This window comes from Berghia stephanieae, chromosome 7 (assembly GCF_034508935.2).
Source record: "Berghia stephanieae isolate SIO BIC M18660-M18661 chromosome 7, UCSD_Bste_1.3, whole genome shotgun sequence".
Classification (NCBI taxonomy): Eukaryota; Metazoa; Mollusca; class Gastropoda; order Nudibranchia; family Aeolidiidae; genus Berghia; species Berghia stephanieae.
The window spans coordinates 48477563-48492613 of record NC_088366.1 but is presented as its reverse complement, the minus strand read 5'-3'; the positions used below and the strand labels follow the sequence as shown (position 1 = coordinate 48492613).

Below are 15051 nucleotides of genomic sequence, written 5' to 3'. Positions count from 1 at the left end.
CAATCAATGACGTCATTAGATATTGGAGCAAATTTGTGACCCACCGCCTTATAGCGGTATTATGTTGGGATGAATTCGGTGCGGGAAAATCAAATCTATAGACACAAAAAAAAAAAAAAAAAAAGTTGAGCTTATAATAATAATAATAATAATAATAATAATAATAATAATAATAATAATAATAATAATAATAATAATAATAATAATAATAATAATAATAATAATAATAATAATAATAATAATAATAATAATAATAATAATAATAATAATAATAATAATAATAATAATAATAATAATAATAATAATAATAATAATAATAATAATAATAATAATAATAATAATAATAATAATAATAATAATACTAAACAATAATAGCAAAAATGGAAAAATACTAGAACAAACACGGTAACGATCAAAGAATTAAAAAACCGTACACAGGTTTACACAAATTTGATTTTAAAAAAAAAAGTTGTCAGAAGTGGGATTCGAACCCACGCCTACAAGAGTAGACTGCGACCTGAACGCAGCGCCTTAGACCGCTCGGCCATCCTGACATGCTGGATTGGTCCAATGTGTATCGGGTTATCAGAGAGAGCTTGAATTTTAGGCGTTTCTGTGATCAATACACGTGGAAAGATATTGACTTCACGTTGTCCTTTATTGTTGTTTTTAGACGTGTATTTGGTGATTAGTTCTCACGTAGTAATTTCAATCAGTTATAAACGTTTTAGGTTACACATAGTTTTGCCGTCCAGAAATAGAACGGACAAACACACAAAACTATGCGTAACCTTTAACGTTTATTGATAGAATGAAATTAATGTCACTCGAGTCTTTGTTATCGTTTTTTGCCATCCGTGTTTATGAGTAAGTATCACTAATCTGTATTAACCAGACTATAAACGGCCTTTGCTTCGTAAGGGTACCCGAAAGGGTACCAAGTTCGATCACCCGCCGCTGCGCTGTGTGGCCTTGACCAAGTCACCTCGCCCTCGATCAATTTGCGGTGCTGCCCTGCGGTTGACGCCTGGGTTATTCCAGCCTTCCCTTGAGATAAATTTCCCCTATGGAATGAATAAAGGGAATTTTATTTTTATTTTAAATCGGGATAACCTCGATTTTGAAAATTCAATTAAATTTAAAGAGAGAACGGTTGAAAATTTGCACAAATTTAGACGCAAGTAATTTTTACAACATTAAATAAATTATAACAATAAATAAAAAATCACCAAAAAAAAAAAAAAAGAAGAAACAAAGAAAAAAAAATCTCATAAAACCAACACCTTAGAGAGCGTACAGATTTTAAATCAGATTTTGTCAAGAAAATAATATTATACAATATTACTTTTTTTTTTTAATTGTTTTTAAAAAATATTTTGTTGACATTGTTAATAGTTGTTGCTCTGTATAAAAGATGCATACTATGTTGTTTTTTTTTCCCGATAATAAATTATAATGTGTTCATTCATTCATTCATTCATTCATTCATTCATTCATTCATTCATTGAAATGGTATTAAAATATATAAATCATAGTTATAACAACGCTAACCATTCTATGATATAACCATCTCAGATTTTCACCCGAAAAAAAAAACAAAAACAAAAAAAAACAACCAACACACAACAAAAAAAATGACATGGCCAATATGGGGCTCGAACCCATGACATTCGCGTTATTAGCACGACGCTCTAACCAACTGAGCTAACCGGCCCTGTGGTAGACTGACGGTAATCTTTGACGCCATTGATGATCATGATTGTGATAGTAAAATTTTGGATTGTTATATTTAGCTATGACTAATCATTAATGGGAGGACCTTGCGTCATATCTCTGTTATTGCTGAATAACTGGCGGCCATGTTGAATAATCTACCAGCCAGTATTGATTAAGTTCAAACGACTGTTTGACTCGTTGCATAATATCTTGATTGTGGAATCAACAGTCACGTGATTTTGTTATGTCTTTAAGACACAGCGTCGGTGGTGTAACGGTCAGCATGGTTGCCTTCCAAGCAATCGACCCGGGTTCGACTCCCGGCTGACGCAGCTTTTTTTTTTCTTTTTTTAATTCTTCTTCTTTTTTTCCCCCCGACATAAAGATAACATTAATTAATTCTCCCTTTTCGTCGCTGTATCTTTCAACAGTTTTACATATTTTGTTGTTTTGTATATTTGTTTGTTTATTTATTTGTTTGTTATGTATATATTCTATTTATCTTTATTTATTTGTTTGTTATGTATATATTCCATTTATCTTTATTTGTTTGTTTGTTATGTATATATTCTATTTATCTTTATTTATTTGTTTTTTATGTATATATTTGTCTTCATTTATTTCTTTGTTCTGTATTTATTTTACCATTACTTATTTATTTGTTATCTATTTATTTACCTTTAGTTATTTATCTGTTATTTATTTATTATTTATGTATTATTCATCTTGCTCGGCGCATAGTTTAGTCATTGGAAAAAGCCCTTTACTCACATTATCTCACCGTTTTGTTTTTGTTTTTTACGGGTTTTACGACACTTGCAACAAATTAAGGTCATATCAGCGCCAGTAAAAATTAAGAAAATGGGAAAGTAAAAAGTTTTAGAATTACAATTAAAGAACTCAAGAAAAGGGAAGACAGAGGAGAATTGGTTCAAATAGGAAACCGGCGTAGATTGCAAGAGCACACTGTCAAAGTAGGTACTTAGTTTGAAATCACCTAAAAGTCTCATTCAGACACAAGCACAGGTCCCCACTAAGAGGAATACACTCAAATGTTTACAAGTCATATATAATATGTAACTAAAACATAATACCGTGCATAACAGAGAGAGAGCGATTGTTTACGATTTTTCATTGACCTTGACCTCGCGTGTTTATGTAAACATGGATACAGATGGTCCGAGTGGTCATATTCATAAATTCAAATTTCATTTTAGGTTTACATTCCATTTCTTTATACATTTTCACTTCAATATGATGGATTACTACATAATAACTGGATTTCATGGATATAATGCCCTGATCTTGGACTTATATGGAAATTTATGTTGTTTTAGGTGAGTGAATTTTCAAAATAACACGTTGAATTGAATCATATAATTGACTTCTTTCTCATTGTGTCCCTTCTAGTCTATTCTAATCATTGTCTACTACACAGTATCATATTCTCCATTCATTCATCTTTATTTTGGTACCAAAGTAAAGAGCCTGTTCCAAAGACTCAATTATATATATATATATATATATATATATATATATATATATATATATATATATATATATATATATATATATCTGCCTCACATTGTCATATTATCCCCCCCCCTCCCCAAGTCACAAAGATGTGAGAACTTCCATTATAACTAATTTAACTCTCTCCTTACCGATCATTTCCAGTATTTTCCCCAAATGACAGGCTCACCCAGCAGAAAAAATCGATTCTTTAAACTAAAAAAAGCTCTCTACAAAACAACATTATGTTCTTATTAATCAACCAAAGATCATTCTTCAAAGTTTGTGGATGTACAAAATAAATCTGAATAAGAAAAAAAAATGTATATTGTGTCGTAATAAATGTGACGATTTTGCTCTAGGTGGTAAGGAGAGGGTTAAAGTTAAAACAGTAAGTGGTGCATTGATGAACAAAATAATAATTGAAAAACTTGAGCTTTTATATAGTGCAATATCCACTAAACGTGCTCAAAGCGCTTTACAAGGGGTCCCTGACCAACAGCAACACGTAACATGTAGAAAACGAGACATGACGCCTGTTAGGAGATATTACAATTTTTTCGGACAGATACAACGTTGTTAACGGCCAGGTACTCATTTTACACCCGAGTGCGGTGAGAGAATATGAGTAAAGAGCTTTTTCCAAGGACTCAACTATGCGCCGAGCGAGGCTCGAACCCAGGTCCTTCCGATCCGAAAGCGAGTGTCATATCACTAGGCCACATACCCTCACTATAAAGGTAAACACATACAATCACATCTCCAAATTATGATAACATCTTTCCTTCGGTAACGTCAAAGAAATTGTTTCTATTATCTGCTATCCAACGAATTTGTACCTTCAACGTCATCTCCACAATCTTACTTACACCAAGCAAAGAAGCTTTTGCCTCTGTCGTATCTGGAGAAAATGAAATCTCTACTACTAAGAAGCTGGTAAGATCCTTCACTAAGATTATCAGCAGTATCACTCACAAAACCATTTATTCTCGTCGGTACATCACAATCCTATTCAACAACAACATAAGTGGATCAGAAAATGCCGGCTACTATCCGATATTGTAAGAACGAGTAACTTTACAAAAGTGTTACTTAAAAGCTACTCGAATTGTGTCGTGATTTGTTAAAAGGACGTAAGAACCAAACTAAACAAGAATGAGCCGTTTATATTTATAGGAATTCCCATTTCAATTAAAATATAATTGAGCTTTTATATAGCGCAATATCCACTAAACGTGCTCAAAGTGCTTTACAATGGGTCCCTGGCCAACAGCATTACTTAACATGTAAACGAGACATGGCGCCTGTTAGGCGATATTACAATGTTTTTGTTTTTTTTCCGACTTAGACAACGCTGTTAACGGCCAGGTACTCATTTTCCACATGAGTACGGTGACAGAATGTGAGTAAAGAGCCTTTTCCAAGGACTCAACTATGCGCCGAGCGAGTGAGGCTCGAACCCAGGACCTTCCGATCCAAAAGCGAGTGTCATACCACAAGAACACGACATATAGCCGCACTATCTAGGTCATATAAGAACATGCAATATAACACTATCAAAAATACGCAATTTTGAAATTGAAACATAAAAAAGAATTAAAAATTCTTAAAATTTTTAGCACATTTCCTACCATAGATCTAACTCAAAGCGAATCTCATGGCACTTACGTGCTTTTATCATAGGACGGCAGTACAATTCAATTGCAACAGATCTAGATAAGAACTACAAACAAATTACACAGGATAAGATCCTACATATATATCGTACATGATAATATGAAATAATATGAAAAGGTTCCGAATAAAAGCCGCCATCTTTCTTTGTTCCCCAAACAGCCCCAGCAATCAACAATAATATTTGTTTTATCATCCGATCAGCAGCAGAAGAGCTCCGATATAAAGGGGAGGTAAGCGGCAATTGAAAGAAAGAGAAGAGAAGTCATGATTGGTTGGAGGCTATCGCTTCACACCATCTGATCTCTCAACTGCTAGGAACTGATACAATACAATACAATACAATACCATACATACAATACAAGATGGCCGCAGGGGTTGATTGGAGGCTCGCTTCGAATGCGGTAGCCTTTATTAAACAGTTCAGTTAGCTATTCCGATCTAGGTCACTTTTCTATTCTTCTTTGTTAAAATATTGAAGGAATATCTGACGACACACATTCTCTCTCTCTCTTTCTCTCTCTCTCTCTCTCTCTCTCTCTCTCTCTCTCTCTCTCTCTCTCTCTCTCTCTTCCCCCCCCCCCCCCAAATAAAAAAAGGGGGAGGGGGGGTATTTTTGTTTAAATAATCAGATTAAATTGATGAAATGTTGAATTTATTTACTTTATGAATCTTAACTATGTTGAAATTTAACACAAAATGTCATATTAAAATCTTTTTGTTCTTAATTTCAATCCTTTGGTCACTTCTGACGCAATATACACTAGTCTATAGATAGTATGCGCTTGGCTAAGAAGCTCATAACATTGCCATCCGGAAGTATAACGGACCAACACACAAAACTGTGTGTATCCATGAACGTTTATAGTCAGGTTAATACAGTTCAGTGAGCATTACTCATAAACGCGGATGGCAAAAAAAAACGAAGACCTGACTGACGTCATCTTCGAACTATCTATATGGCTATGTGGTCTTGTTGTATGACACTCGCTTTCGGATCGGAAGGTCCTGGGTTCGAGCCTCGCTCGGCGCATAGTTGAGTCCTTGGAAAAGGCTCTTTACTCACATTCTCCGGTCCTACCCCGGTGTATAATGAGTACCGGGCCATTCACAGCGTTGTCTCTGTCCGAAAAAAAATATTGTAATACCGCCTAACAGGCGTCATATTATCTCGTTTTACATGTTACGTATTGCTGTTGCGTCAGGGACCTTTGTAAAGCGCTAGGAGCACGTTTAGTGGATATTGCGCTATACAAAGTCTGCAATGACGCGTTTGGGTTACGAATATTTCCTCCTTGCTCAAAGAAAATTGACAACCACATCTGCTGTTTCTAAACTGAGATCTTCCCCAGAAATGTCCCATTTCCGGGAACTGGCTATTCAATCTCAAAACTGTTTAATTCTCAAGGTTAACACCCCCCTACCCCCCCCCCCCCCCACCCCACCCCTTCCACTCTCCATTCCTATAAACATTTTCCCTTTTCAACCCCCCCCCCCCCCCCAATTAAAAAAAAAATGTATCGCGAAGTAATCTGCCACGCCCCTTTGATTGACAGGTTGAGGGTGGGCGTATCATGTCATAGGTGTGATGAGGCGTGATGCTCCGAGGGGGATGGGGTGGGGGTGGGATGGGGGGGGGGGGGGGGGGTTGCATTGATAAAGGGTGCAAAGATAACAGTTGCTGTGTGTGTGTGTGTGTGTGCTTAGTTATCGTTAAGTTAAGTTAACGATCGCTACGGTGTGTGTGTGTGTGTGTGTGTGTGTGTGTGTGTGTGACAGGTAGTCTAAACCCGTCTCTGAGAGTAAGCACGTGAGACCTATATTATTTCTGTAATTTTGGTCAACTTCACTGCTCCATTAAATAAAAACCATCAACATTATGACAATGAAACTTTGGGCAAACGAAAGTGGGTTTTTTTTCTGTTTCGTTTCATGGTATTTTCATTCTGCTAAAAGAATATTTACATTTTCAAAATATTTTTTACAATATAGATCTACAAACTTTCACGGCCAGATCCGCACAGAAAATCGTGGTCCAGAGCACCAACTGCTGTTTAAAGTCTTGGCAACAAGAGCCGTGGAATCATATGCGCATCAGAAGTGTCTGTTTTTGTTGTTGAAATATCACTCTTTCTAGTGGTGTCACGGGCTAATTTCTAAGTTGACTGCAAGTGGGTTAAAATCTCATTTATTTTTTTCAAATGGCAAAAAAAATATAAAAATGCATTTTTACTAGTAAAATCGGCAAGCCCTTACCACCATATTAAAATTTAGCCTTTTTTCTTTATAATATCATAAAATCATGAACATACGTAACCACGGAGCTCGTTGCGTCACTTTACAAAAAAGTCGGTGTAGCACGCCAGAATGACTCTATCGCCAAATAGACTCTAGAGTTAAATTGGCGTACGCGAGGCACACTCTAGAGTTAGTCTCACTGCCGCGAGGCAAACTCTAGAGTCTGCCTCGTGTACGCCAATTTAACTCTAGAGTCTTTTTTTTTGGTAGAGTCATTCTCGCGTGGTACACCGAAACTACCGTGTCAGCACTAGATTTTAAATATTTTTTTTTGGATATACTGTGAATTCATCTCTTACTTTGTGAAGCTGTTGTTTTGTACTTTTTTTTAATTAAAAAAAATGTTTTGTCGTAAATAAGGAAAAGTCAAATTTTAGGATGGTTTCAAAAAAAGACTCTAGAGTTAAATTGGCGTACGTGAGACAGACTCTAGAGTTAGCATCGCGGCCGCGAGACTAACTCTAGAGTGTGTCTCGCGTACGCCAATTTAACTCTAGAGTCTTTTTTTGGTAGAGTCATTCTCGCGTGGTACACCTGTCGAAGCCAGTTTCTTTTTCTCCCATCTGCGTTCCTACTACAAAGGTCAATGCTTCACTACTGCTCTCGCATTGTCATTGTTATGGCGACTGCACGGATGATGGAATAGTGAACATTTAACTCATAGGATGGGGTACTCCACAACTTTCAGACAAAGGCAAAATGGAGTTTCTTTGAATTTAACGTTCGATAAGAAAATATGCCTTTTCTTGAGGGAAGAGTGTCGGTTGATTGAACCTAATAGACAGGTAGATAACCACGCCTCTCGGACAATCGTCAAAATGTAAACAATGGCAGTGATTGGTAGACACAGCAAACTACACATGTTTTACTATCGATGGTTTGTGCTTAAGTAAAATACTCACTGTTCTACCGCTTGATCAATAGATTGTATGCGCTTGGCTAAGAAGCTCATAACATTGCCATCCGGAAGTATAACGGACCAACACACAAAACTGTGTGTATCCATGAACGTTTATAGTCGGGCTAAAACAGTTCAGTGAGTATTACTCATAACTGTGGATGGCAAAAACCAATAACAAAGACCAGAGTAACGTCATCTTCGTTCTATCTATAGAACCAACACAGAAAATTATGTGTAAACCTAAACGTTTATAATCTGATCAAGAGAATCTTGTGATAACTAGTCACCAATTTGGCGGTATAAAATCAATAACAATGATCAGAGAGGGGTCGATTCCATTCACGTTACTGTTTATAAACAACCAACTATGTTTGTCCGAGCACATGTGAGGGTGTGTCACAAATTTCATGTTTTGATTGGTCAAAAATCTACTGGTTAATTTAGGGTGTGTTGCAAGCTCAAGACAATACTGCTACATCATCACAGTGACAAAAGTTTTCAAATTTAATGGTATCTGTACCAATGATTTTGTGTGTGTGTATGTGTGTGTGTGTGTGTGTGTGTGTGTGTGTGTGTGTGTGGAGGACTATTATCAATTTTTCATTTTTGTTTCATGCAATCGTTTGATTTTCGAAATGTGTTGACAATTTTTCTTTTTTTTTTTCTTCTCTTGAAGGTACAAGACCGGTTTGGCTATCTCTACAGTTACCATGTCGTGATCCGCTACGCCTACTGACTCAAAATCTCTTCAATTGGTTGATGGTCCTGAGGCTGTGTTAAGGGATTTCCTTAAAAATGAAGATACATATATGATTTTGGTATCATTTTAATCATAACAACAATTTCTATCAATTAAGCAATTTAACATGAGCATTTAAAAGTGATCTAATTTTCGGTTTGGAATACCCTGTATCACAATAACTTGTCTATTTAGGTTGATAATGAGAATGCTAACGCCAGGAAATACTGGATTTCCTCAAACCGCCTCTTAACTGGACATGGCAGAACTGCATCAAATATGTGCAGATGGAAACTTGGAAACAGTGATACCTGCCAGAAATGTCACGCAGCCCCAGAGTCCAGCGATCACATCGTCCACCACTGTCCAGTAACTAAACTTGAAGGTGGCTACGAAACCATCCTTAGGGCGGAGGAAGACTTTAGAAACTGGGTTGACGAAATAAATTTGGAGGTGTAGCCATACGCTACTACTACTACATGAGAATGCTGTGTAGTTTTGACTTGTACTCGGATAAGGACTCGTGTCAAACATGGCTTGAATTAACCAGTAGATTTTTGGCCAATCAAAACATGGAATTTGTGACACACATTCACACGACGTGCTCGGACAAACATAGTTTGGTTGTTTATGAACAATAACGCGAATGAAATCGACCTCTCTCTGATCATTGTTATTGTTTTTATACCACCAGATGGTCTAGTCGAACGGTGTGTTGTGACGATGCTACCCGGCGGGTTTACGATGGTGCACGAATGCGGACCAGACTTTGCTGATTGGGTCGATCGTCATAACATAGTAGTGTGAAAACCATAAGAGGCTGCCGCCAGATGATTGACTAGTTCTCACACGATTTTCTCCATCATATATTACTGTTTAATAATAATCTGTGTTGATTTTATTAATCAACCGGTAGAACAGTGGGTATTTTAGTTAGACACATTGACATACCATCGACGGTAAGACCTGTGCAGTTTATTATGTCAACCAATCACTGCCATTGTTTACTTTATGACGACTGTCCGAGAGGCGTGGTTATCAAAGTGTCTATTGACTTTCAGCTAGTTTCCTTTTGTGGCTAAAATGTATTCTTGTTGTTTGGCTCTCGCCTTCAGATCGAAAGGTCATGGGTTCGAGTCCCGCTCTGAGCGGCGCCTAGTTGGGTCTTGGAGGAGAAAAGTCTCTTTAATCACCACATTCTCTCACGTACTCAGGTGTGAAATGAATACCTGGCCATTAAAAAAAAAATAATTGAACGTTGATCTTTATGTAGCGCAATATCCACTAAATATACTCAAAGCGCTTTACAAGGGGTCCCTGGCCAACTGCAACACGTAGCCTGTAGAACGAGACATGACGCCTGTTACTGTTAGGCGATATTATTACAATTTTTCGGACAAAGACAACGCTCTTAACGGACAGGTACTCATTTTACACAGTACGGTGAGAGAATGTGAGTAAAGAGCTTTTTCCAAAGACTCAACTATGCGCCGAGCGCGAGGCTCGAACCCAGGACTTTCCGATCCGAAAGCGAGTGTCATACCACAAGACCACATAGCCGCACAAATTAAAGAAAAAAAAAGATCAGGATCGAACCCGGTCCGTTTTGGTGTGAACCGCGCGCTTTAGAAACTGAGCTATCGGGACAAATTCAATACGAAAAAAATGGCAAAATATTTTTAAAAAAAAAAACAAAAAAAAAAAAAAAAACAAACAAAATAATAAGAAAAGAAAAATAAGAATTCACAAAATTTTCCGACATGCAACACAGTAACCAGTTGAATAGCGTGAGTGTGAGGCTTCTCCAAAGACAGTATCTATGTGTTACTTTTATCTTGGTGTGTGTTCTGTAAAATACTAACGAAAGAGTGAAAATGGAAAGGCTTCGTATGGGACCAAAACAGACAATGGACGTTTCGGGTACAAACCCTTCGTCAGCACAACATATTTTATTATTTTTTTTCCACGTTTATTTGTGTATTGTTGTGCTGACGAAGGGTTTGTACCCGAAACGTCCATTGTCTGTTTTGTTCCCATACGAAGCCTTTCCATTTTCACTCTTTCGTTAGTATTTTACGATCATCGGCTTCAGGCAGCCCTTACCGTTTTCTACTTTTTGTGTGTTCTGTGTGACTTTGTTGGCTCGCGTGTCAAATTTACACAAAATAAACACACGTTCCCCTGACAAAACGTCCCCCCGTGTCCTATAAACAAACTGACCAATACTTATCGAGCACTCTCTCTCTCTCTCTCTCTCTCTCTCTCTCTCTCTCTCTCTCCGTCTCTCTCTCTGTCTCTCTCTCTGTGTCTCTCTCACTGTCTCTCTCTCTTTCTCTCTCTCTCTGTCTCTCTCTCTGTCTCTCTCTCTCTCTGTCTCTCTCTCTCTCTCTCTCTCTCTCTCTCTCCCGCTCGCTGATTTAGAAAGTATTAAAAATTGATTGAAAAAATAGGTTTAACCATGGGCCGTTGGTCAGGGACCCCTTGTAAAGCGCTTTGAGCACGTTAGTGAATATTGCGCTATATAAAAGCTCAATTTTTGTCTGTTTTTGATTTTTTTTTTTTGACGATAACGATATCTGCAACGTATACTTATTTGCAGGTCTGACATCCGAACCAACCCACTTATGGGCCGAGTTTAACATTGTTGTAATGGACAATATTTTGCGTCATTTTCTTTTTGTTTGAGATTTCCATTACAACAATGACCCATAAGGAATTGGGTAATCAGACCTGAAATTAGTGCACGTCGGGTATAATCTGTCATCGCGCATGACAAATACCTTCAGATCAATGCCACAATCAAGCATCAACGAAACGTAAATCTTGTTCTCATCGCGTCATAAACCAGCAAATACCCAAACCATTATCACCCTGATACATAGCCCTACTCTTTTAGTACGCCATGCCCTGATAACAAAAACAATAAATTTATACAGCATTAAGTAGTAACAATAACGGGCATAAATTCACACACTTATAACTCCGCCCACATAATCTCTACCACCTTCATCATTGGTCGTTCGTAAACACAACACAGCAATGACAGACAGAAAGGGGGCGGAGCTAAAGCGTGAGAAGAAAAACGCGCGGTGTCCGATTTGATGGGTGTCGCGGACCGCTAGGTTTGGTCACGGCGGGCGGTGCGGAGTCTGCTCCGCACTGATTATCTGACTGAGCACAAGCGGCCACCAACGCCAACCAACCAAACAACCAACCAACCATCTAACCAACCCTCTGACTCATAAAAAAACGTACGCACTATGAAGTATGAAGAACAGGCGGAGGGTTTTTGTAGTTTGTAGTATCTATCTAGTTCTATATAGTTTGCAGTTTGTTCGCGAGAAGAAGCGAAGAAGAAAATGGGAGAAAATTAAGTTCCCGTGAACTTGGAAAAAATCGTAACGCGGTCAACTTTTGTGAATTGTGAATTTTGTGTGTGAGATTTTTGCTTCTGTGTGTATGTGTATGTGTAAGTGTATGTATGTGACGTATACACAGTAGCGGTGGCTAAGACTAGGAACGAACACACTCGGTGATCGGACACAACGACGGCGTAAGGACAAGACGAGACGCAAGCTACGACGAGCGAGGCGCGCATAGGATGAGTGAGTGAGACAACGGGGATTCAATTTGAATGAGAGAGTAGCAGTAGTAGTAGTAGTGATAGTAACCAGAAGACGTTGAGGAAGAGGAAGGAGAAGAAGAAGAAAAAGAAGAGGAAGAGGACAACGACGGAGTTGGTTACTGATAGATAATAAGTAAGACGTTTGAAGAAGAGAGCAGTTTCTTGGATGCGCTAAATGAATTAGGAGTGAGGATTTCATTGTGATTGACCAAGTTATGTTCGCTGATTGGGAAAAAAAAAAAATCATAAAATTTCAAGATCTAGCGAAGTGATTTAGTTAATTTTAGTGGTGAATATATAAAATGTTAATAACTGGCGAAGTGATTTAATTAATTTTAGTGGTAAATATATAAAATGTTAATAACTGGCGAAGTGATTTCGTTAATTTGAGTGGTTAATATTATATAAAATTTTAATAAATGGCGAAGTGAATTAGTTAATTTTAGTGGTTTAAGTTTAACTTAATTTCAAATCAATATTAAATTTGAAAGTCAGTGATATACCTCAGACTGTCCTAGTTATAAACAGGAAATAAATATACCAAGAATATAGAATATATAGTTAAATCGAAACGTGTTTCATCCATCAATTAAAACTCAACAACAAGAAATGTAGTTAGTAGAAGACACTAAATAAAGAATAAAAATTTCGCGGCGGCGATGGGGGCTCGAACCCGCGACCTTACTGGTACGACAAGAACTCCGCCTTTGGCATTCAAATTCAAATCCATTTCGATTCGCCCTTCCTTGTATTGAAGAATTCAATTCGAAAGACTTTTCAGTGATTGGCGATCATTGTCCAGTTATTCTGGTAGAGTAGTCGCTACGTAGATAGCATGTAATGTGCTGGTGATAGGTTGTGTGTGGCGGTGGTTGATTGATAGATAAATGGTGAATTAATGCGTTCGCCTGCGTGACGGATCATTTTTTAGCTGCTGTGGGTATTGTATTATTATTATTATTGTAGAAAACGGTAAGGGCTGCCTGAAGCCGATGATCGTAAAATACTAACGAAAGAGTGAAAATGGAGAGGCTTCGTATGGGAACAAAACAGACAATGGACGTTTCGGGTACAAACCCTTCGTCAGCACAACAATACACTAATAAACGTGGAAAACAAATAAAATATAATGATTCTTGTTTTCCACGTTTATTTGTGTATTGTTGTGCTGACGAAGGGTTTGTACCCGAAACGTCCATTGTCTGTTTTGTTCCCATACGAAGCCTTTCATTTTCACTCTTTCATTAGTATTATTATTGTGGTGGCTGGTACCTGGTCTGACCTGTCCGAAGTGAATTTGAATTTGATGATTGATTCGTTTTCGATGAAAATAAATAAATTGATTTTGATTCTGTTCGATCAATTAGTCAGTGGTTTGTGACTTAGAATTCAATACAGAATCTGTGTTTGTGGCATTATAATATTATAGAGTGTATTATATAATATATTATCTATGATATAATATAATATCAGACATATCCAATTATTGTATTATACTGGATTAACTGCTATTCTTATATTCTTATTAAATTAAAAAAATTCAGGAGCAGGCACTGTTGTAAGATAAAGATCTGAACAAGTGTGTACGAAAGGTGCCAGACAAAGCAAGAAAGAAAAATACAAGAAAATAAAAAAAAATAAAAAACATCCCAAAAAATTAGTCGACCTCGACTGGGAATCGAACCTCAGACCTTGTGATTACCGGTCATCCATCCCTCTGTGGTGCAATGGTAGCACGCCTGACCGGTAATCAGAAGGTCTGAGGTTCGATCCCCAGTCGAAGTCGACTGATATTTTTAAATTTTTTTTTTGTCTTGTATTTTTCTTCCTTGCTTTGTCTGGCACCTTTCATACACACTTGTTCAGATCTTTATCTTACAACAGTGCCTGCTCCTGAGTTTTTTTTAATTTAATAAGAATAATAAGAATAGCAGTTAATCCAGTATAATTCAATAATTGGATATGTCTGATATTATATTATATCATAGATAATATATTATATAATACACTCTATAATATTATAATTCCACAGACACAGATTCTGTATTGAATTCTAAGTCACAAACCACTGACTGACTGATTACTTACTTATCCGAACCAGCGACCATCTGAGCTCTAGCCCTTCGGTCTTGTGCCATGACGTAGAAGGTAGATGTCTTTTGTAGTTGTTCCAGGTGACTATAAAGTGTGTTGCTGATGCTTGGATTTGGTGGGAGGAATGTGCATCTCAGGTCTTCAAGAGGTTGACTGATCGAACAGAATCAAAATCAAGTTATACACACTTGTTCAGATATTTAATTTTATCTTTTTCTTCTTTGTGTGTTTGGAAAGTTTTAGATAAACTCTAACGATAATTCTTGTGTCAATAATTGGATTTATACCTGCATTTGTATCTGGATTACCTTTCCTTTGATTGACAAGGTGAGAACTGCCAGTACGTTAATGCGTGATGAATGAATTGTTTCATTTTGGTTACATTTGGGTTTTGATAGTTGGATGACATCCCTCTCCTCTTTTGTTTCCCTTCACTCAATCCTCTCTCTCTCTCTCTCTCTCTCTCTCTCTCTCTCTCTCTCTCTGTCTCTG

At 37.2% G+C, this 15051-nt stretch overlaps 1 protein-coding gene and 3 non-coding genes across 8 annotated transcripts in view; 2 read left to right on the top strand and 2 right to left on the bottom strand.

Moving 5' to 3' along the window:
• Window positions 1-470: 470 nt before the first annotated feature.
• On the bottom strand, window positions 471-554 carry Trnal-cag (transfer RNA leucine (anticodon CAG)). The gene has a single exon. It is a non-coding gene; the product is annotated as a tRNA-Leu (tRNA).
• A 1086-nt stretch (window positions 555-1640) lies between these two features.
• Window positions 1641-1714, bottom strand: Trnai-aau (transfer RNA isoleucine (anticodon AAU)). The gene has a single exon. It is a non-coding gene; the product is annotated as a tRNA-Ile (tRNA).
• Window positions 1715-1976: 262 nt separating this feature from the next.
• On the top strand, window positions 1977-2048 carry Trnag-ucc (transfer RNA glycine (anticodon UCC)). Its single transcript has one exon. It is a non-coding gene; the product is annotated as a tRNA-Gly (tRNA).
• A 10358-nt stretch (window positions 2049-12406) lies between these two features.
• LOC144977415 (protocadherin-11 X-linked-like) overlaps window positions 12407-15051 on the top strand; it is a 150597-nt gene continuing 147952 nt past the window's right edge. Inside the window, exons 1-2 of one of the 5 annotated variants that reach the window (XM_078922601.1) lie at window positions 12407-12598; window positions 14797-14886. The gene's annotated coding sequence lies outside the window, so the exon portion shown is untranslated. Of the gene's footprint in view, window positions 12599-14497; window positions 14887-15051 lie in introns of all 5 variants that reach the window. The other 4 variants (XM_078922600.1, XM_078922598.1, XM_078922602.1 and 1 more) reach the window with 4 other exon arrangements.